Consider the following 25,137-nt stretch of genomic DNA (forward strand, 5'->3'; position numbering starts at 1 on the left):
TGGATCCGACTGCCGGTTCGGGAGTTACGGAGTAAAATGTGCAAAGGAACTAAAAAAGTGCACTCGATTTTCTCAGAGACCGCTCATTCACTTTTTACTTTTAAGCTTAGATTTAAATTAAAGGTCCTACAATCCCATGCAATACTACAAAATTTCATCCAGATACGATACGTAAATATCCTAAATTTGGTTCAAAACTGTTTCAGTTGATGGGTTTATGCTGACCAACAAACCGATTTCAGCTTGCCGGTTCAACAACTCGAAAACAGAGCTCTTTTCCTTTTTTTCAGAAACAGCTAAGTCGATTTTTACAAACTTAGACTTTAATAAAGGGGTCATCGTCTATAAAAATCTCCTTTTAACCTTTGTGCGGATCTCACATCCGGTTCCAGAACAACAGGGTGAGATGTGTTTAAAATTTTAAACCGTCATTTAGAGCGAAAATACAAAAAAAACGAAGAATTCTTATTATTTTGGGTTAAAACTGTTTAAAACTGAAAAGGTTAAGTACACTGATGTAAGCTTAAACAAACTTTTTTGCTCCATTTCAATATTCAAAAAAAGTTTTTAGAAGAATCCCTTAGTAATATTAATGGACACATGAATTATATGAGAAAGGCATTATAGCACCGCTAGATGGATGAAAACAGGTTTTTATACATTTTTGCACTTTTTCGTACTTTTTGCATACTCTTTTCATAATTTTTGTGTTCTTTTTTTAACTTTTCGTGTACTTTTTACGTACATTCTGGATACTTTTAGTGCATTTTTGTGTACTTTTTCTGTACTTTTTGTGTGCTTCTTGTTTACTTTTTGTGCACTTTTTTTGTTTACTTTCACTGCACTTTTTGTGTATTTTTTCGTGTAGGTTTTGTGTATTTTTTATGTATTTTTTGTGTTCATTTTGTAAAATTTTTTAGCACTTTTAGTGAACTTTTAGTGTACTTTATATGTACTTTTCGTGTCCTTTTTGTGTACCATTCGCGTACTTTTTATGTATTTTTGTGTACTTTTTTGATTATTTTCACTGCACTTTCTGTGTATTTTTTCTTGTACTTTTTTTGTTTACTTTCACTGCGCTTTTTGTGTATTTTTTTGTAAACCTTTTATGTACTTTTTATAAAATTTTTTAGCACCTTTAGTGAACTTTTTGTGTACTTTATATGTATTTTCGTGTACTTTTTGTGTGCTTTGTGTGTGCTTTTTGTGTACTTTTTGTGTACTTTTTGTGTACTTTTTGTGTACTTTTTGTGTACTTTTTGTGTACTTTTTGTGTACTTTTTGTGTACTTTTTGTGTACTTTTTGTGTACTTTTTGTGTACTTTCTTTGTGTATTTTTTGTTTACTTTTTGTGTTTTTTTTGTGTACTTTTTGTGTTATTTTTGTATACATTTCGTGTAGTTTTTGTGTACTTTTTCCATGCTTTTTGTGTATTTCTTCTGCAATTTTTATGTATTTTTTGTGCACTTTTTGTGTACTGTTTGTGTACTTTTTCTATACTTTTTGTGTACTTCTTGTGTACTTTTTGTGTACTGTTTGTGCACTTTTATGTATTTTTTGTGCACTTTTGTGTACTTTTTGTGTACTTTTCGTATAGGTTTTGTGTAGATTTTGTTTACTTTTTGTATACTTTTTAAGTACTTTTTGTGTACTTTTTGTGAACATCTTGTGTACTTTTTATGTACGTTTTGTATACTGTTTGTGTACTTTTTCTATGCTATTTATGTACTGTTATGCTCTTTTTGTATACTTTTTGTGTACTGTTAAGTACTTTCTGTGCACTTTTCGTGTATTTTTGTGTACTGTTCGTGTATTTTTTGTGTACTGTTTGGGAACTTTTCATGTACTTTCTGTGTATCTTTTGTGTATTTTTTGTGAGCTTTTTTTGTACTTGTACTTTTTATCATTATTTTGCGTTTCGCATTCAGATTGTCAGTTCATGAGCAAATTATGTTCAACTGTTAATGCCAACTCGCGGAACAACATAATCCGTTAAGCAGACGTAAAGTATCTGTTATTTACAATTAACTTATTTGCTCCGAAGTGCGATGTCTATCCTGACGTGCCAAAAGAGCAAAACAAATTGTCGGCACACTGCCTGTCAACAGACGGTAGTCATTCAGGGGTTTTGGGGTTCCTCGTGTGTATCGGTTTGAGCTAAAGTGCACATGAGTAATTTCAAATGAAACATAAAATAAATTAGAGCGGACAGTTGGTTATGTTGAACGTGCTGCAAAATATTTTAATTATCACAATAATTGAATGAATGCGACCAGGTTTTTTTTTCCGTGATTGATGAGCACTGTTATTCCATTCTGTGTTATCGCAGAATTTCAGATCAATTATGCTGCGTTCGTTTGCATCTCCCAACGAATGAAAAAACAAACGGTTATGGAAAATCGATATCCCCAACCTAGTTTGCGAAAAACGCAGTCATTGAAAAGAGATCGACTGCTACAATGTTATTCATCCCGAACCGCTTGCTCCCCAGAACAATTTGGTCTCACGTGAACAAAGCGAGCACTTTAGGTCGATTACTGTACCCCGTTTTTTCGCTCTCTCTCTTTCTCTGTCGCTCTCGTACTGTCCTACTGCCTTATGTTCGTATTTCGCGATGCCAAAATTGTGATCAGCCAAAATCTATCACCTAAACACAGACTGTGCGGGTCACGGCCCATATGTACCACCCACCTGACATAAAGGTTACTCGAATGGCGACATACGGTCTACGACCCGACGACCAGAATTTACCAGAGTACCGAACGAGTTGGCGTTGAGAAAACCTTTGACCTCCACCAACCCCAGCCAACCAATCAAGCGCGAAAGCAGAGTTCGACTGAACCCGTTGCTTTTTTTCTCGGTGCTATTTGCTGGAAAGAGGTCATCAACATCATCGTCATCGTCATCATCATCATCATCACCCACGATGCAACGTGTATGTGGTTATTAATACAACTATGGTTTGCTGCTCTGATTTCACCACATACTATAAACTATTTCGAAAAAAAAAACGCACAGAACGGAATACAGAGTCGTCGATTCATTTCAGACTGAAATGAAGTTCCTACGTTTTCAAAGTGCAGTTTTATCCACCACCACCACAGCTCAGCTCGGCTGCTACTACTTCTACGTCTTCCAGCAAAGGTGGCTTTGGAACTGGTTTTGCAACAACTGACGGAAAAGGTCATCAGACAAGAATGAACGGCCCACTGTCGTCATCATCATCATCATCATCATCAGGCCCGTCTTCAGTGCCGTCGTCGTGATGCATTGGCAAACTGGAAATCCATAAAGTTCTGATTCAGCATGTTTGGCGGCTTCAGAGCTCAATTATTCACTGCGTTAAGGATCATGATGAGGATGACGGTAAGTGGGCAGACGATTCCTAGAAACCGAACATCCAGAATGGTGGTAGCAAATCATCAGTCGATTTGGATTAAGTTTAGCACACGTCTTTGGCATAGCAAACAACCAATGATGATAAAATGAATGAATGAAAAAATGCATTGAAAAAGTTTTGCTCCAAACTCGATGTCGGTCTAAGCTTCCACCAGCGATACAAGTGTTTGTTCATTTGGCTGACGTAGCCTAGTTCGTTTTCTAAGGAATGTGTGGAACCTGAAAAACCAACTCGGTGCCGCTGTAGACCAGTGTCTACCACAGCTCAGGGTGGCAGAAATGGCAAACGCGTATAAACGGAATGTAAAGAAAAATACAGGTTTGAGTCCAAGCTCATTATTACACCATTAGGTGGAATCAGAAGGAGTTTTGAATCTCATCGTAACATACAATTCTCAATTCCAAATCCGTAATGCAAACTTGCAACGCGTTAGTGCTGTGTTCATTAACAGTATCGGCAGCAGTTTTATTTAAGGTTAATAAATCCGGTATTTGAAGTGAATTGCTTTCCGACATATTAAATCATACAATAATAGATCATGTTAGTTAGTGAATATATAAAACTACTTTGGGACTTACTAGTCCCCGGTTTCCGCTTCCGAAAGCACCGATAAAAGTGAAGAAAAGCCTAAAACACGGAAATCACTTCGATTTCTCAGCAACAGTTTAACCGATTTTCTCAAATCATGATTAAAATTAAAGCTCTCATTGTCTTTAAATATACTGTGCAATTTCATCCAGAACCGACTCCCGGTTTCGAAACTATAGGGCTATGAGTGTCAAAACATTCAAATCGTCATTCAAAATGACGATGCAAAACTAGTACACGACGGTACGTGCGACTTTGCTCCGTTCGCAGCGTGCTTTATTCAATTTCGTATAGCGTGTAGGGTTGCCACATTTAAATCAATATTTTTCAGGCGAAAAATATGTAAATTTGTAAATCTCTTATTTAATTTTTACCTACTTATTAGTGAATTACGAACCCACTTCGACTATACTGGTTCCAAGTTCTCGGTTCCAGAAGTACCGAAAATTGTGTTCAAAAACTCTAAAACGAGACTCACTCTAATTTTGCAGAGTTGATTTGATCGATTTCCACAAACTTAGGCTCAAATAAAAGTTCCTACAGTCTAATAGGTTTCTGTTTAATTTCATCCGGGCTCGACTACCGGTTCTAGATCTGATACAGTAAAGTGTGTTTAATCATTACGTGCGACAATGCAAAATAAAGACAAATTCTTATTAACTTGACATAACTGTTTACAAATTGAAAATTTTATGTAAGATCATACCCAAACAAAGTATCTTATTTTATTTAAGATTGAAAAAAAATTCTTGACAGAATCTTCTAGTGACATTTTTGAAAATAGAAGTAATATGAGAAAGGTATCATTACACCGCTAGGTGTATTAAAACAGGTTTTATATCATTTATTTTACCCGGTTTTAACCGTTTTAGTCGTTCACCGGAGAGAACATTATTTTTATTATTCGCACTTAATCTGGAGTTATAGTTTAACTCACAACATATTTAATTACCTGAAACTCAGCGAAGCGGGAGAGATGCGCATTGTTTTGTCCAAGTGAGCTGATTTTTTGGTTAGCAACAATGTTTCATTCGATGAGTTATGAAATTGGTATCTCAAAATTCTCATTCTGGAATTTTGTTCAGAGTTTCGAAACAAAATTCATGATATGAATTCTAGATTTGGATTTTGGAAGCAAATTTCAAGATTTGAACCAGAATTTTGAAACTGGTTTCAGAACCTGAATTTAATTCCTGATTCCTGGAATCGAATTCAGGAACTTGGGTTCTGGAACAAGATCCGCTGAGTTCCTGCTTTTAAAAGGCGACAATTGCAGGAGTTTCTATTTTCCTTCAGTTATCTGATTTTTTCAACGTTTTACATCTATACTATACTTAATTGTATCTTCATTCAACAAATAGTTCTATTTTTTCTCAAAAATATTTTGTCATAATTTTACGACAAAATGAGTTCATACTTATTTCCATCTAGCTTCTGAGAATAGTTTTATTTTATTTATTTTTTCATTTTTCTTGTTAATAACAAAGATAACATAGATCGGTATAATGGATAAATAGTAAGAAAATATTTGTTGGTTTGATCGCCTATAAATGTTCGGTCACCTGACTCTTGAAAACCGATTAGATAAGTATAACCCTCCAGATTTGAAGAAAATAAATTAAAAATAGTTCCTCGGCAGCCGACTGCCCAGATCAACCAATATATAAATAGTAGAGATGGTCGGGTATAGAAATTCTTATACCCGAACCCGACCCGTACCCGAGTGATCAGCAAAAAAAATTATCCGTACCCTACCCGTACCCGATTAAAAATTTAAAAAAATACCCGTACCCGACCCGTACCCGATCAATAATAAAAAAAAATTACCCGTACCCGACCCGTACCCGAAAAAAAATAGAAAATTTTACCCGTACCCGATTAAAAATTACCTGTACCCGTACCCGACCCGAATGAGTAGTAAAAAATGTACCAAAATTCAGTATGGAAAAAATAAAGTGTTTTAGATATCGAGCCGTATCAGGCTCTAGTTGATAAGTAAAATACATTAAAATGCTTGTTTACATTTAAAAATAAAAATACACTGTGAAGCATGAATACAGGGTCCGCCATGTAACTTTTTTTTAAACACAAACGGTTCATCCGAATTCAAAATTTATTTTTTCATATTAAAGTACAATCCTTCCGGTTAATTGTGGAATATATTTTATTTTATATATATTTTATTCAAATGGCTGCCTCGGCTGGCCTGGCAGTACGGTACGGTACGGTCCAGGTTTTTAGTACATTTTCGATTGTATGCAGCTTTATTTCAGCTATGGCTCCACGAATGTTGTCCTTCAAGGCTTGAATTGTCTCTGGCTTGTCCACTTAACACTTATCTTTGACAGCCCCCTCAAAGATAATATTCTAACGGCGTCAAATCACAGCTCCGAGGCGGCCAAACAACATCCGAATATCGACTGATGATTCGATCTTCGAAGACTGTGCGCAGAAGATCGATCGTAGCGTTGCCTGTGTGGCACGGAGCGCCGTCTTGTTGGAACCAAATTGTGTCCACGTCTTCCTCTTCAAGTAACGGGAAGAACCAATCGCTAATCATGGCGCGGTAGCACTCGCCATTGACCATGGCGGCGGCGCCTGCCTCATTTTCGAAAAAAAATGGCCCAATGATGCCGCCAGACCAAAATCCGCACCAAACCGTCACTCTCTGAGGATGCATCGGCTTCTCTATGATAACGTGCGGGTTTTCCGTCCCCAGATACGACAATTTTGCTTATTACCATACCTGCCGAGATGAAAATGTGCCTTATCCGAGAAGATGATTTTTTTGCACACATTCCGTAACATTGCCATGATTTTCAAAGTAAAACTTCACTATTTTTACGCGTTCCTCAAGTGTATACACAACCATTTTCATTCAGCGGAAGGATACAACTAAATTTCTGTCAAATCAGAAGTGACATATAGGTTACCAATGTCAAAATAACCGCTAGTTCAAAAATAAATTTTAGATGGCGGACCCTATAGGTTTCCAATGTCTTTGGTACTTTATACTCATTTACAAATGTCAACAAAAGGGAGTAATATCTACTCAAATTTTTCGAGAAGCATATTTACCCAATATGTCCTAATACCCGTTGTATTCAATTTTGGGTAGGTATGGTTTTTACGAAACAGTGCGACTTTTGATCCAATTCTTTAGAACCACAAGTAAGCGTGCTCATTATCTTGACACACAAATAAAAATTCACATTCGAATCACTTGAAAAATCACGTAAAATGGTTCCAAATGTCAAATTGAATATTATACGTGACGAAAATGAATGTTAAGCGAACATCCCCTAAAATGAAATGAAATATCATCGGTTCGTTTACGTGAATTGACCAAACATCAAATAATGTACGTGTATTCCCGGTGTGAAAAATTCAATTTTGAACATGGTGAACAATGAGTCCTTCAAGTGTAAGTAGTTTGAACATTCGTGAGAACTTTTTTTTATGGTTACAATTTATTACTACAAAGCAAAATGAATTATGATTTTGATTTAAATTAATCTGTCAACTATGCCCGTTTTGTAAGCCTCACAAACCCACACCCACTATGTTAACGGTAGCTGGTGGTTTTTACAACCTTTTAACTTCTGTGCCACCTCCGGTGGAACCCTCAACGAGTGAACACGGTGAAAATTTGAGTATTTCGCGAGAAAAGATTTTCCCCCTTCTTTTTGGCGACTGCACGTTGTTACGCATCGAGATTTTCATTTGTAGTCCAGTGAAAAGAAACGAAAATTTTACTGGCAATATAGCCTAACTTGCTGTGCCATCAATCGGTGTCATTTCAAGTGAGGTGACACCACCCAGAAATGAGGAATAGGAAGAACTTCTATGCAGATTTTCAGAAATAAATGTTCATGTTTTTATGGTAAGAATCTTAATGATTTATATGAAAATTTTGAAAATCTCCAAACAATATTTAACATAAGAATTTTCTGGTATCTGAATGTGATATGAATATGAGTACTACACTACATTTTATATATGAATCAAATAATTTTTACTGGATTGTGCATTAAACAGCTTTAAAATGGCAGTCCATTAAAACCTACGTGAAAAGTAGAATCCGACCGCAACATCTTAGAGCTAAGGCAGTGTGTCTTATTAAATATGTTATAAACAAAGTAGGGCGGGAAATATTCACATAACTTTTCACGTAACTATGATTGATAGTTTTTTTTAAATGAAGAGAAGAAATGTTTTTTTCTGGGAAAAGATGCCAGTTGTCAGGTCTGGTCCTAGGCGCTAATGTCAAAACCCCTTGAATCAAATTGTTTATTTTTCGGAACAACTGTTTTGCAATAAAAAATTCTCATCAACGTGTAAACATATTTATGTGAAGTAAAAATGGCCGGGTAATCGATCAGAAAAAAAAGTTACCCGTACCCGACCCGTACCCGATCGAAAATAAAATTTTTTACCCGTACCCGACCAAAAACCCGTCGGGTACGGGTACGGGTCGGGTTTCGGGTAAAATACCCGACACCCGACCATCTCTAGTAAATAGTAATAATATAGTAGAAATAATACACAACAAAGACGTGCGTGAAGTCAGTTGATTTTTGTTTGAAAATTTAAAATGGTTCATTATAATCTATAGAATACTTAATACACATACTTTATCAATTAAAAAAAAGCTTATGGATGATTCAATATGTCATTTTGTCTAAATTACATTCACTCGTTCACACAGTAGTTTTTATTTGTTCTGCGATAGCGTTTTAAACTAGGTTAAAGCCGGTTTTAAATAAACGACATAAAAATCAGTTCCAAAAACCTCCGAAGCAAACGGAATTCACCTGTTTACACTCACTGATGCTCAGATGAGTGTACAAATAGTCACATGGCTCAAATATTCACAAATGTTGCAATTGAATTTTATCAGGATCCGGCTTCCACTTCCAAAAAGACAGTGTTTTTAAAATTCCATTTTTTTGGGTGGTGTGGGTGGTACATGAAATTTCCGAAATCAAAAAAAAAAATTGTTGATGCCAAAAGTCTTAAAATTGCATGAAACGTCGAGATTTAAAAAATTTTTCCGAAAAATCGACTTTCTGGTTTTTCCAGATCGAAAATTTTCAAACCTTAACCGCCGGGTAGCACCCCTTACCCATATTCGATTTAGCTTAAATTTTGCATTTGTCGGTTACGTCTCGTCGAACTGAGTCGAAAGGTATATAACACTATGGGTCTCCGAGGCTCCGTTCGAAAGTCGGGTTTTCCAGCAATTCTAATACCTTTCTACAGAGAAAGGCAAAAACTTAGATTCAAATGTCTTAGAGTCTCATGAAAAATTTCAATTGGAATCCGACTTCCGATTCAGGATTTACAGGGTGATAATTGTGAAAATTATTTACTCACTTTACTCATGTTTGGTGTCGGTAATTTGTATAAATTTAGGTTCAAATGAAAGGAGTTACGGTTCCATACAAAACCTGTGCATTTCATTCGGATCCGACTTCCGGTTCCGAGGACACAGGCCGATTGGAATTCCAGGGTTGTTACGAAACATTACAAAATCAAAACGCGCGAAATCCGCGCGAAGTGAACAGCTAAAACGCGCTAAATCCGCGTGAAATTGAAAACTGAAACGTGCGATGTTCGAGCGAAGCGTTAGACAACCATTTTTATGCAGGTAATAATTCCCGCAGAACTTGAAAATTCACTTAAATATAATTTAAAAATCTACATAAGTTTGTCATATGAACGCAATAAATAAGTCCGCATACAACACGTCACTTCGAGAAATCCCATGAAAATGATTGCATTTTTATTCTACAGCTTTTAAGATGTCCTTAGTTAATTAATAAAAAATAAAAATGCTCACAATTGTGATATTGAAAGAAGTTAATTTCAGCGAAGACATTTTTTTTTTTGCTTCAACATCTTGCTCGGCCAGCATTTCCTTCTTGGTAAGAAGAATTTAAAGGTAGACCGCATCAGGATGATCTGATTTACTCTTTTTACTTTCAATTTCAATTATAATATAGCCTTCTCCTGTTGTCAGATTTTACTCTGAATGTCTTTCTTTTCCTCCTCATCATTTGCTCTTTTATTTGGATCAGGGAAAAGCCCACTGGAATTAGTATCTGTCAAACTTGTTCTCCAGCAGGCATAAAACCTCCTCATCTTTTGCATTAATAGATTAAAATCATCCAAATGATACATTACATTAAATCTAGTGCTTCTATAGTAACTAAATCTAATGAGACAGTAACATAAGAAACGATTTCTTGACAACATCACGTGATAAATGAAAGTCGAAAGAATTGAAACATTTTTTAAATGTGCGCACATGATAGTAATGTGCTCGTTATATCCATAATTAGTTCCAACATAGGGAATCCGAAGAAAAAAATAGGATCGAAGATTACGACATCGAATGACAAATTTATTTATTTTGGGGAGCAGGGAAAAGCCCGATGGAGCAATCTCTCTCTCCAGCAGGCATAAAACCTCCTCATCTTTTGTATCAACAGATTACAATGATCCAACAGATACATTTACGTTTAAAACTAACAAATTGTAACAATTGCAATTACTCGAAGCAATCGTTCTGCGACTGAAGTAGGTCTACCACAAAACTAGCCTTACAAACATCTCGATGGCCAAATAATAAATCGAGACCAATCAGTTTGCAGCGGTCATGGTAACTCGGTAAGTTTAAAGGATATCTCCATGGAATACGTCGGAGAGCTAATAGGACAAATTTGCGTTGAATCGCTTCAATGCGTTGGATATCGTTTGGTAATAAGATGACCAAATAACCGCAGTATATTTCAGTTGAGTGAACTAAAGCGGAATACGGAGCTTACAAGCAATGTACATCAGAGATTTTCTTAGTAACGCGAATAATGAATCCTAATAGCTTAGAGGTTTAGAACATAGTAAGTTCTATTTGCTCTTTAGAATTTAACTTTGATTCCAGAAGAACACCCAGGTCCTTAACAGACGATGCGCGTTCGAGAACAGTTTGTGAAATAGAGAGGTAACAGCAAATGATGAGGTTGTACAGGCTCCTATTTTGTCGAACGAAACAGCGAAATCGGTGTATATAAAATATACTTGTAGTCGTGCTTGTAAAGAACGTATGATGAAGGAAGTGTAGGTTACTAAATTTGGGGAAGTTGAAGGCTATGGCATGGATCCATGCTGAGTCTCAGATATGTAGTCAGAGCAACTATGTGTTATAAAATCCAGAATTATAATTTCAAACAGCTTCGATACAGCGCACAAAGCATCAATTCCACGGTAGTTGGATACTTATTTGAACATCTTTCTGCACATTTTATCCCATACTTTCGGAACCGGAAGTCGGATCCAAGTAACATTCAGGAACTTTGTATTCGACCACAAAACTTCTCATTTAAAGTTAAGTTTATAAAAATCGATCCAGTCATCTCCGAGAAAAGTTAGAGCAAAAAACGTTACATACACACATACGTACAAACACACACACACAGACATTGTGCGTACTCGACGAACTAAACCGATTTTCATAAACTTAAATTCAAACGAAAAGTCATACGGTTTCTCATACGAAATTCCGGTTCCGGAACTACAGGGGTTTTGATTTGTAGTATTGGCTAGTTTATGTCCGAACAAAGTGTTTTTAAAGCGTTTTCAATAATTTTTATGGTGGTATGAGTTATACGAGAAAGGCATCATTACACCACCAGGTGGATTGAAACAGGGTTTCGGTTGGTTTTCGAAAATTTGATGTAATATAAATCTTTTTTCTCAATGCATAACTTTTGTAGAGTGCCAAATGAATTGCTATCCCTTTTTTTGCTGAACATCATTTTGTGTAGACGATATGAGGAAAGTAATGCAAAAAATATATTCGCCCTGTTTAAAAAATTAGTCTTGAGTCGAATCAGTGTCTCTATCCCGGAAAAATTGATGGTTTGCCATACACAGTATCATATAAATCGGAGAAAATCGATCTTGATTTTTTTCAGCTGCTGTTGTTAATCTCTGGAATTGCTGTCCATGATTTCTATTGTACGTACCTAAAAACCCACCATTATGACTCATGACTGGGGACATCAGGGAGATAGGCAATTCAGAGCTGATTCTGCGATCGTCATCAACGTTTTTATCTTGCTTTCGTGATAGTGAAACTGTCGAGTCACAAATACAAATTCTCTAAACAATGACGAACGGTAACTAAATGTACAGTTTGATTGAATCTGTTTTCCGTTTGGTAAATGTTTCTACAGCACTTCCATTAAATCTGCGACTAAGCAAACAATTTCACCACCACCACGACGAAAAATATGACTGTTTGTTGAGCACCCCCCCTCAGCCAGCCGGTGTCAGTGTTTCAAAACAGGAAAAGCACGGCCGGGCCGGGGAGAACAATATACGCGATGAGCGCTCGCGCCTTCCGGCCGCGATTGTTTTTTTTGCTGTTTGGTTTTTTTTCTGTTCGCATATCTCATTCGGCCTGCGGTTCTGTAGGTAGCAGGTGTGAAACATACTCCCGGGCCCCGGACCATTAAACGATGTGTACAGTTACAACAAATGGCCCCTGGCACCGTCGTCGCTACTATTACTACACAGTTCTTGTTCGTTTTCTGTGTGTGTGTGCGTCGTCTGAAGTTGTTTGCGGCTAATCATAATTTGAAAACAACTTCTGCTACGCTCGGCCGGTAATTAATCATGAGTCTGAGGGAGTTCTTTGTTCTCCGTTTTTTTTTTTACTTTTTCTATTTTCAATGTTTGTAGTCCCCGCCGGTCGCCACCGAATAAATGAAAACATAAACCGATTATATTAAAGGTTTGGCTGGTTCGCGAATGTAAAAAGTGAAGGCGCGTTTTTTTCTATTTGAAGCCAACGTTCGCTACTGAATCACTTTTCTCGATCGGTAGCCACGAAGGTTAAAATTTAATGGGGCTTTTAGAAAGCAGGAAGCTGTATTGGTTTAAATTCATTCATTCAAAGTTCGGTTCTAGTATTCGAACCAATTTAGAGTCTAGTTCTGGCAATTAAACAACAGACCAATGTCTAAAAAAAACTCAATATAATATTCATACTCGTTCACCTGCGCTAATCTCATGTCAACATAACGTAAGAGCAGTAAACGCACCAGCGTATCATTACTACTTTTATCATTCCATTAAGAACCCTCTTCCGCCCTTCAGAATCGAAACCCACGGGGAAAAAATCAAGCCGGTAGCTTTGGTAGCAATTGTGACGTTGGAGAGGTTAAAGCACTCGGAGGGAGATTTACTGTGCCATGATGATTTACTTTCAGGTCTCACTAAAACGTAGAGACACGCACGGATTTCACCCATACAGAAGGGATAGAGGACGGAGAAAGTTCGTCTCAGGCAATCGAGAACCGAGATTCATTCGTTCGGTTGTGATGCAAGTAGAAATGAAATAAAAAACATAAACCAAACTGTAAATCATCCTCTCGAGCCTGGACAAAAATTTCCGCTGAGTTGTTTACTTTCCTTCACTTCGAATGACGATTTCTACTCGCACCTCCGTCGGTCGGTCGGTCGGTCGGTCGGGTGGTCGTCGGACTTGAATGCGTTTGGAGAAAACTAGGCTAGAGCAGAATGTGAAACCAGATAAGGTTTTTTTTTTCTTCTCTTGTTCGTTTGTTTGGTTAGTGTGACACTTGATACTCTTCGTGAGGGTCCAATTAAAATCCGTGTGTGGAGAAATGGTATTCAATTCTGTGGTGGGTACAATTCTAGGACACGAAAAAAAAACGTTACTGTTTTGCTGAATAGATATCGCGATAAAATATATACTTCAGGTTGAACCTTCGTGGCGTGACTCAACAAACGTCGATCGGGCAGATAAACAAAATTGGTATTTAGATAAATCTTAACAAAACTTCACCGAAACCTTATGAGATTCAATTACTATTCCTCGAAGCGCCTTTGCTAAAAACATCTTAAATTGATCGTTTTATTTGTGTTGAAAAGTATGTTCTCAAATACACAACTACTAATTCCTTGCCAATTCATCAATTTTTGCCTATCTCATACAGAAAGGTTATGCAATCACTGTGAAAACCGACTTTTGAACCGAGGCCCGGAGGGCCGAATGTCATATACCATTCGGCACAGTTCGTCGAGTACGCAAAATGTCTGTATGTGTGTATGTATGTATGTAACATTTTTTTGCACTCACTTTTCTCGGAGATGGCTGAACCGATTTTCACAAACTTAGATTTAAATGAAAGGTCTTGTAACCCCACACAAAGTTCCTGAATTTTTTTCCAATCCGAATTCCGGAATTACAGGGTAATATGCGCAAAAAAAAAATGAAAATAAGCGCACTTACTTTTCTCAGAAAAAGAGACCTCAAATGAAAAGTACAATTGTCCTATACAAAATTGCTGAATTTTATTTTGATCCGACTTCCGATTCCGGAGATACAGGATTATTAGTGAAAAACCTGTTTCAATCCACCTAGTGGTGTAATGATGCCTTTCTCATTTTCACTTTTTCCTGTATATTACAGTAGAAATTCCCCGAAATACTACATTTTGAAAAGTTCAAAAAATACTATTGAAGATTACTGTTGAATTTACGTTAGTGAAAATCTATTCAACCACATGTGAGAAAGTGAAGTGAGCTCCATTTTATTATATTTGATTATTATTGCCGGTACTTCCGGAACCGAAAGAAGGATATCGACATAGTGACATTCGGTGCATTCAACCATACACTAACATGAACTACAAATTTATTTACGGTTCTCTATGACGATTTGAATGTGGGAAAAAATGTACCGGTAGTCGGACTTGGATAAAATTCAGCAAATCATTTATGGGGCTATCAATGGTTTATTGGGTTTAGAGTCTCATGGTCTGCAAACTAGAGAAAATCACTAGCCAATATAAAAAGGTAGCTTATGAACAAAGTATTCCTGAAATTGACGTTTTCATACTGAGCACCCTATCTCCGAAACCAGGGGTTTGATCCGAATAAAAATTAGGATATTCTTATAACATCTTAAGAACTTCCATCTCCGAGAAAAGTGAGTGACATTATGTTCACATTTTTAATGCACTATTTCCATATTTTCTATCAAGTTGGATACATATGAAATTCCGGAACTTAGTTTGGAACCATCGTCGGCGTTGAGCAGTCGTTCGCACCGCACGCGTATAGCTCTTAGCTCCTGGAAATTTGTTCTGGCTACCTAGAGTTTCATTCATTCAAGGCTTCAGTCTTTTTCAAGGCTACCTGAATCACTAACTTTTTTTTTTAAAGATTAACAATTAGTCAGCCTTTCTCAAGGCTATACAAAGAGTGATATTTGAGTGACTAAGAAATTAATCAGCCTTTTTTTAAGGCTAGCTATTCAAAGAACTATTCTTCGAACTAATCAGTCTTTATTAAGACTACCACAAAATCAGTCTTTATCAAGACTTTTCCCAAACCAGGAGTCTAATCTAAGACTAATTTAGCCTAGTTAATTTAATTTCAAATTTCATTCATTTCAAAAATGCCTGCGTCCAACCGGAAAGGCAACAAGCCCAAGGCTAAAAATAATTCAATACGGAATAAATCACAATCCGTTATTCAACATTTTTCTAATAACTTTCACGATCTTATAGAATTTGAATGTAAAAATAAAAGACTTCGGACGGATTTCCCTTCCGTTGATTCTATGCCGTCTAACAATATTTACGAGATTCTTCCTGATTCCGATTGTAGCGACATAGAAGAAAATTCTTCAAAAATTCCCAAAGTGAACGCTTGTCGTTCTGGGAAGAAACATCAATCTATGCCACCAGTGACGGTGATCAATTCCGACTTCAAAGCATTCCGTACTGAGCTTTCTACTTTTCTCCCGGAAGTAAAAGTCTCATTTCAAATCGGACGAAGAGGAGAATGTCGAGTCTTGGTTGATGGATTGGAAGATTATGAACGACTTATTCGATATTTGTCCGAGAAACTTCATAAATTTTATTCATATCAGACAGACCCTTCAAGGCTGTCTTGAAAGGTTTATCAAATGATCAAGGTACTGATGAAATTAAAAATGAACTAAAAGAATTGCTTGGTTTTGCCCCTTTCCAAGTAATACTTATGAAAAAAAGAGCGAATGGTACTCCTAAACCACGCTCTGGAATTTCCCATGAACATTACCTAATACACTTCAATCGAAGTGACGCAAACAATTTGAAAACTTTAGAAAAAGTACGTTTTATTTCCCACATTAAAATTCATTGGGAACATAATAAACGGCACAATCGTATTGCGAACTTAACGCAATGTCGTCGTTGTCAAGGCTTCGGCCATGGAACCAAAAATTGTCAAATGGATATACGGTGCTTGAATTGTGGTAAATCGCATTCGAAAGACGTTTGTCCAATGAATGGAAGCACTGATAAATTTTCATGTTCAAATTGCGATGGAAATCATAAATCCAATTATTAGAAATATCCTGTCAGGGAAAAATTTTTAAACGCTCGTTCGCTTAGACAACAAGTCAAATCAACGACCTAAAATTTACAGAACATATCCTGAAAATAAAAAAAACGTTACAAATACCACGCCTAATTCTTCTAAGGCACTTATTTCTTCGAATTTAAAACGAAAAACAGGTACGCCTTCCGATTCGTCTTCTAACGAAAACAATTTATTGACAGGTAGATCGACCTTGCCATCATCTTCTTCTAATGACAGTTACGCTTTGGTAACAGGTAGACAACTATCTCTTAATTCTTCTAATATAAATAATCAAAACAATTTATTAATAGGTAGATCGGCCAAATCATATTCTTCTAATGGCAGTCTACCTACCAATATTCCTTCAATGCCATTTGCTTCTTTAAATGAAGTCGATTTAGGCGATATAACTGAAAATAAAATGATCTACCTACAAGATCAACTATTTCAAATGATCATCCGAATGAATTCGACTTCATCACTTGTTGAAGCATTTCAAATCGGATGGCAATTTGCAAATAATAATATTATGAATTTAAAAGTTAACAGTGATGTTAAATAAGTATTTGAATATTTTCAATTGGAATGCTCGATCTTTGAAATCGAGTGAAGATGAATTTTATAATTTTCTCAAAGTTCACAAAATTCATATTGCCATTGTGACAGAAACATTTCTTAAACAAAATGTCAAATTGAAAAGCAATCCACATTATGTGGTTCATCGATTTGACAGGTTTACTGGAATGGGTGGTGGAATTGCCATTTTTGTCCAAAGGCAAATTAAACATCGAATTTTACCTTCTTTCAATACTAAAGTTATTGAAAGCTTGGGAATCGAAGTTGAAACCCTTCATGGAATTTATTTCATCGCTGGAGCATATTTGCCATTCCAATGCACCGGCGAACAATTAAATTTCTTTAAAGGCGATTTGCGAAAACTCACAAGATATCGACCGAAATTTTTCGTAATAGGGGACTTAAATGCTAAGCATGTGCAGTGGAATTGTAGGCAAAATAACAGTAATGGTAAAACACTTCACAATCAACTCTCAGCTGGTTACTTCACAGTTCTTCATCCCAGTAATCCGACTTGTTCTCTTCCGTGAAAAACCCGTCTAGAATTGATCTGGTTCTAACGGATCAAATTCACATTTGTAGTGAACCGATTACACATGCTGACTTTGACTCAGATCATCTTCCTGTAACATTCAGACTTTCCAACGAAGCTATAATTATTCCAATTAGTTCTATATTCAACTATCATAGAGCTAATTGGTTGGATTACAGATCTCACATTGAAAATCATGTCGATCATGAAACTATTTTAGAAAATTCTGCGGACATCGACACAGCAATTGATAATTTGAATCATTATATTATCGAAGCTAGAAATCATTCAGTTCCCAAAGCTCAAACTAAATTAAATTCTCCTATCATCGATGACAATCTTCAACTGCTCATTCGGTTGAAGAATGTTCGTCGACGACAATAGCAACGTTCTCGTGATCCTGCTATGAAAAACATAGTTAAGGATTTACAAAAAGAAATTAAACATAGATTTACTCTTTTGCGAAATGAAAATTTCGCAAAAGAAGTTGAACAAATTAAACCATTCTAAACCTTTTTGGAAACTTTCTAAGGTTCATAAGAAACCTCAGAAACCAATTCCTACTCTCAAGGAAGGAAATCAAATACTTCTTACAAATGGCGAAATAGCTCAAAAACTTACCACAATTTGAACGTTGTGAGTCCTATTGAAAATGAAGCCTCACTGAAATATGATCATATTTCAACCCAAGTGTTATCACAAGATGACATTATTGAGACGAATTATGATGAAATTAAATCAATTATTAGGAAACTCAAAAACATGAAGGCTCCTGGTAATGATGGAATTTTTAATATTCTTATTAAAAATCTTCCCGATGTTGCCTTGAGACTCCTGGTTAAAATTTTCAACAAGTGTTTTTCATTAGCTTACTTCCCAAAAAGATGGAAAAACGCTAAAGTAATTCCTATCCTCAAACCTGATGAAAACCCAGCAGAAACATCAAGCCAATTAGGTTACTTTCTTCTATCAGTAAACTTTTTGAAAAAAATATCTTGTTGAGAATGATGTCTCATATAAATGAGAATTCAATTTTTTACCAGAGCAGTTTGGATTTCGTCATGAACATTCAACTACTCATCAACTTGTCATAGTAACGAACATGATAAAAGCAAATAAATCTTCTGGATTATCCACTGGAGTTGCTCTTCTAGACATAGAAAAAGCATTCGACAGTGTTTGGCACGAAGGTTTAATAGCAAAAATGTTTGATTTCCAGTTTCCTATTTATTTGATCAAAATGATTCAAAATTATTTAACTGATCGTACTCTTCAGGTTAGCTATCAGTTATGCTTTATGCAGTACCAATTTGGTCAAGTTGTTGTTCCACCAGGAAGAAAACGCTTCAAAGGATTTAGAATAAAATTCTGAAAATGATTTTGAAGCGTCCTCCCTGGTTTAGTACAAATGAGTTACACAGACTCACAAATATAGAACCATTAGATGTAATGTCACATAATATTATGAGCAAATTCCGACAATCTTCAATGCAATGCAGACTTTTATACTCGCCCAGTAGAACATTAGGACTAATACGTGTCTAACTACCTCAAACCGGGTCCACGAACTGACCAGATCTTCGACTTTCAAGGAGCGGGGTCCAATCGATATCAAATGTATGAACGAACATTCCTTTTGATGTGGAACACATCTTTGTTGTCTACATAAGGGCTAAAATTAGAAAACCCAAGGAAAAATACACGTAGAAATTTGATCAGATTTTTAACACTTACAGCTCTGTCAATTTTGTATCAATTATTATTATTATTTCATCATTTGATTGAAAATATTTCTGAGATTCGATTTGAATTTATCAAGTATTTTCAATTACATATGATTGAAATTTTGATTAATAACGCGCAGTGTCCTATTTGTTTGCTAAAAATCTCCGACATACCGGATTTCCCTGCCATAGACGATGGTATTGAAGGAATAAGCGATATATCAAAGGGAAAGCATCGCTCTGATTGGTTAATCAATGCAAAGGCGAAGCTGTTGGAAGCACGCGAATCTATAAATAGAAGCGAAATTATAGCTAACGTTTCAGTCCTACGCGTAGCATGCTAGAGGTAAATTGTTGCTAGACAGAAGAACAAAAAGTTCCATAAAACGATCCGGCAAGCTCGAATGAATTTCCATGTTATGTCGTTTCGCCTGAGAAATTGACAACCATCCCAGGGTAAATTTTAAGTGCTTAAGATTAATTTCTAATTCATATAAGATGAACTCGATTGATAATGAGAAAAAGTTTATCGCTTCAACCGCTTCAACGCTATAAAAATAACTGCTTGCATACAAAACTTGAGCACAAGCTTGGCGAAGAGAAGCATTAATATCGAGATCCGTTACGCGAGTATGCACGTAGGTATATTTGTATATATTTAGGTTATTGGTGTAATTTCGTCGGATACAAGACAAACACGAATTAAGGCAAACCGAGTCTGGGTTCGCGTGTTCAATGTTGGTTCTTAATACACTGAGGTCTTTTTTACGCGGGGGATACGTACCGCGTAGAAGAACCGCGTAACTTCGAAAAACCGCGTAGCTTCGGAAATCCTCGTAAAAAAATCGCGTAACAAACGCATATAAAAAGCCGCGTCTTATACATCAATCTCAAAACTTTGTTATCAAGTTTTTAAACCAAACTTAATGTTCTTATTAAAAAAAACTCGTGTACTTGAACGAATTCCTTCAATTCTTGAAGGAATAACCGCAATCGTTTGTTTGGAATCATATGAAACAGAAGTTTTGTATAGAATCATCAGACCGTTCATTTGAATTTGAAAAGTTTGTAAAAATCTTTCACGTCTTCTCTGAGAAAAATTATACAATTACAATTGATGAATTTTATCCGATTCCGACTTCCAATTTTGAAATTACAGGGTGATGAGTTTTTAACATTCAAACCGTCATAGAAGATGACGATACAAAAAAAAATTTCAAACTACAGCTCAAGACTATTTCAATTTATTCGTCATACTAATTCATGGACATACGAACTATTTTTGGGTTAAGGTTTCATCTTCGATTCTTTTTGCAGTTCCAAAACTTTAATTACAATTCATTTAAAATGATGGTCATCAAAATCATTCCATGAAAGCTAAACGGTATCATCTCACTGCTAGGTGTATTAAGCACGTTTTATTTATTATTATACGTTTATTTATTTATTAAACCAAGTACATATTTAAATGAACTAACAGAGTGGGAAAAAGCCCAACAGAGTTGAAACATATTTGAACCATTTTTTTATTCGCGCAAAAAATATAATTTTTATATTTTCATCAATAAAAAAATCTCCACTGAATAAATTCGCAACTGAGAAATAATAGCTGCGATATTTTCGATACCCATAGGGTGGTCAATATGATGAACAATATTTTTATCCACATTCCAAATAATTATCATAGCGACGAAAGGCTATTTTAATTCGGATTATATTGCACTATTTAGATTGAGCCCAATAAAACGTTATTTAGCATGAATTTAATTTATAGAAGTAACAGGAGCACAGCATTTTACATGTCTCGAACACACAGCAGGCGCAGCATTTGAATTGACATAGTTTTCTCGTAAAAAGTCAGAATTTCAGTGTTCAAGTGGGCAATGTAGCCTAATTACTCTGGTATGCACGTTATTCGGAAGCCACTACCTTTTCAAAAGTTTACAGGAAAGCGTTTTACTTATGTCGTTTTCGCGAAACTGACCCAGATTGGTTTTAACAAACAAACACTTTTTACGAAACTGTGTTGGTTTCGCACTTAGCAACTGGGGTTTGAGCAAACCTTTTATAAAAACCAGGTTCGAAACTGACTCGATTTTCAGTTCAACAACGTTGAAATTAGGTTCGGAACTAGCTTCAAACAAACAGCAGTTAGGGTGGAAACTGGGTTAGGTTTTGGAAACAAGCGAGAAGGCCATTGTATTCAACCCTACTCTTTCTAGACTTTTCCCGTCTAGTTAAAATCTTTAGATTGACATTGCGACAACCTGCCATCGCTGTACGGAGCTAAAGTTGTCTCGCTCATCACAACATTCCCAGGGGGATTCAATTGTATTCCATTGTTTTCCGAATGTGTAATTAATTGCAATCACTTTCACTTTTGATTCCACTATCAGCACACTCCGCATTATCTGAACGTACACATTTGAGCAGGTATTTCAATTTCCGCTGGTTATCTTTATTGAAGCCTTTATCATCGGCGTGGGGACCGGATAACCGATAGTTCGAAAGGCTATTTACGTAGGTGCGATAAATTCCATTTGTGTCGAATCTGATTGTACTAGCTACTGAGCCAAATTTTCCAGTCCAATGAATCGATCGATGAATAATTTTCCCTGCAAGTATGATTCAGTCTCCGACGACGACGACGATCAACCGTCAAAGTCTAATCGAAAATGAAAAATCTGGGGCAAATTTAAATGGCTCCATTCAAGCGCACGTACCGTAACTGCTTGCAGAGTAGGACGCAATGTTCAAGTGCACCGGCTTTGATTGTACCGTGGGAGACGTAGTTGGGTTTGAGAAATACCCGAACCGAGCTGTTGGTTTGAATTCATTTTCAATGTCACTCTCAACAAACGCTGAGGCTGGGAAACTTCTTTTGAAGTTTTAAACAATGATTGTTTGTTGAGTGGTAAATCTTTTCGAATAGATAAAACTCAAATTTCACAAATTAATAAGGCGATGGGCATTTTTATCTGGATTTAGATCGCACTGAATTTGGTTTCGGCACTTTTGGTCCATAGATTTTCATGAGAGACTCTGCAGTTTCGGTTTTTCTCAAGCGTTTTAGCCCAAGCACGACTACCATTTCAAACCTGTATCTTGCAAGTTCTTTGCAGCTGGCTTGAAGGTCGTGCTCGCACTCCGTTTGAGTACCGTGGAAAGTGTTCAAATCCTACCAAGCTTCACGTAAAACACATCACAGAAAAGTATGTGGCTGTGGATAAGAAGAAAAATGGCATCATAGTAACTGTTTCAGTTGCAACCACAACGATCTCCAATGAAATGTGGAATGGGAATCCAATTAAGCTTTGCTCTACTTAATCAATGCAGCAGCTCTGAATACACACGGGGTCCCCTCGTTGAAGGCACGAAACAACAGCAATCGAGCTCTCAGCCATCGTTAGACTGAGAAGAGCAGAGCACTTGTCCTCCTTTTCAGACTACTCCTGCAAGTCAAAGACCAATGCCACATTCTGGTGACAACTTTCGAAAATCGAAACCGCGTAATATGATTGTCATTTGCGCGGCCTATCGATGGGTAACTGTCTATCGAAAGTACCATTGGCCCCTCACATATTGCATATTTATAACCGGTATTATAGCTTCAATGCTGTGGAATATTCGGTTCTCCGATCAGTTTACCAACGCGGAAGAAAAACCGAAGAATAATAAGCGGGATTAATTTCGTCTGAAATGTGCGACGACAATGGAATTAATTCGGAATTCGTGCCTCACACTGCAAAGCAAGACTAAATTGAATGGAGAGACAGTCTAATTGGCTCAATTAGGTTTCATATTATCTAGTGATCCGGGTTGAGTTGGTCGAATGAAACTGGAAAAAAGGGTACGATGTTTGGCACAATCTAGTCTTTCAGCTTTTAGAAACAAATGCTGTAATAATAGAACGGTATGCCATTTATGTATTTCGCTGGTAGAGCTAGAACAGGTACATCCAGCTATCGAACCGGCGCTTTTTGTTTTGCATTGTTTTTTTTTCACTTTTCACGGTTGAGTTACCTGCCTCATGAATAATAACCTAGCGATGAGCGTAGAGAAGTAACATTCATAGTTCGAAAAGGAAGAGCCTTGACCATCACTCTGACGGTTTGTTGATTCAATCGAAGCATTATTAACATTCACAGCTCACACGTTTATGTTTTCTTTTTCGACCATCAATCATTAGTGATAGGCACTAGGCAATCGAAAGCGTTTCATAAGTATTCCGGAAGCCACCTCAGTGAATATTGTCAATGATTGAGAACGAACTGAAACGAAAATACGTTGAAAATTAGACTTCACTCAATTAAAATGTGAGTTGAGAAAAGAAAACCAACAAACCGATGAATTAAACTGCGCTCAAACACCGCACAACGTCTGCAATTATGTAAATGAAAAACAGGCCACAGGTGAATCCGCAAACAAAGGATGTCGAGGACATCGTCCTTTCTCTTCTTCCATCGAGCATGAAAATCGAGACAAATTTTTCGATCACAAGCTTTTACTGATGCATAATTCTTGAGATTTGAGGAACAAAAATACTAAACCAAAATAAATATTAACATTAACATAGTAGAAATCAACATCCTTCAATGCCACCACCAGCACCAGCATTCAGAACGATGTTATGCTATTTTGCCATCCCTAGACGAAACGCAAGAAGAATGAACCATGCCAAATCGTTTTCGTTTGAGTGTGTGCGTTGTGGGAGCCAACCATACTAAACGAGAGTGACAGTAGAGCATGAACTCCTGTATCGTACGCAGCGAATGTTTTCAATTTCCAACGCATTGGTATTGGTTAACGACCTACCTTTTTTTCAGATTCGTTGGCAAACGCCTTCCGTTCCGTTCCTGAAAGGGACAAAATCCTAAGCAACCGTCCCTCGCAAGCAAACAGAAAAACACCAACACACCACTGTTCACTGTTGTGCCACGAATTCACCCGTTTGGGATAGAAAAAAAACAAGATAAAGGCGATGTCTGCCGTTTTTTCACCTAACAAAAGACCAACACTTGTAGGCAAGAATTATCACATAACATCAATCCTAATGTGCTTCAATCCGGCTTAGTTACCACCTTCGAAGCACGATAATTACCGGAAACGTTCTTTCAGAACGCAAAAACATTACTCTTCACTTATAAAAGGTATCCACTTTGATAACACATCTATGCTTCCCCGTCACAAGCACAGGCCACGGATCGATTATGATTTTTTTTTCTACATCTCATTCAAACCCATCATCATTGATCACTATTTAAAAAAAACAGCCCAGCACAGAATTTTTTTTTAAACTAGGAGTACAACGGAGTGCCGTTTCATCGAATGCCAAATGCCAAAAGGATAACAAAACACTGCAATTCCTTTCTGCAGGATTGTCGTCTCAGCTTCCTTCCACACACAGAGCACTTAAGATTTTTCATCCAACAGCCCTACTACAGCAGCCAATCTATTCAAATCCACACATATACACGCGCAAAACATCCGAACCTTTTTATGTTGCAAACAGAACGAAAAAAAACAAGAGCAAAAAGCCCTATCCGGCGGCGACACCGCAAGTGAACGGCAATCGAACCACACTGGACTAACGACTCTCTGCGACTGACTGAAACTGAATCCACGGCGGCAGAGCAGTAGCCAGCAACATAAGCAAACAGACGCTCGTTAGTGTACAAGTGGCCTACAGCATAGAATGAACGTTTCGAATGAACGGAAAGCCGGGGAAACGACGAACATGTAACCGCAATCCGTTTAACGGATGGATTGGTTAAGGGGTTTTACACTGAAGGCCGCGAAAGTGGGGGCATTCACATATGTGCTATAAAACACACGATGGAATCGTACTACAAGTTCTTTGAACATAACTCATGGTT

At 36.8% G+C, this 25,137-nt stretch overlaps 1 protein-coding gene across 7 annotated transcripts in view; it reads right to left on the reverse strand.

The window, feature by feature from the left end:
• The window catches only part of LOC131434480 (prominin-like protein), a 157,613-nt gene extending 132,734 nt beyond the window's left edge, over positions 1–24,879 (reverse strand). For 4 of the 7 annotated variants that reach the window (XM_058601225.1, XM_058601226.1, XM_058601220.1 and 1 more), the window contains exon 1: positions 24,077–24,879. The gene's annotated coding sequence lies outside the window, so the exon portion shown is untranslated. The remainder of the gene's footprint in view (positions 1–24,076) is intronic. The other 3 variants (XM_058601228.1, XM_058601229.1, XM_058601230.1) reach the window with 1 other exon arrangement.
• Between the last annotated feature and the right edge of the window lie 258 nt (positions 24,880–25,137).

This window comes from Malaya genurostris, chromosome 3 (assembly GCF_030247185.1).
Source record: "Malaya genurostris strain Urasoe2022 chromosome 3, Malgen_1.1, whole genome shotgun sequence".
Classification (NCBI taxonomy): domain Eukaryota; kingdom Metazoa; phylum Arthropoda; class Insecta; order Diptera; family Culicidae; genus Malaya; species Malaya genurostris.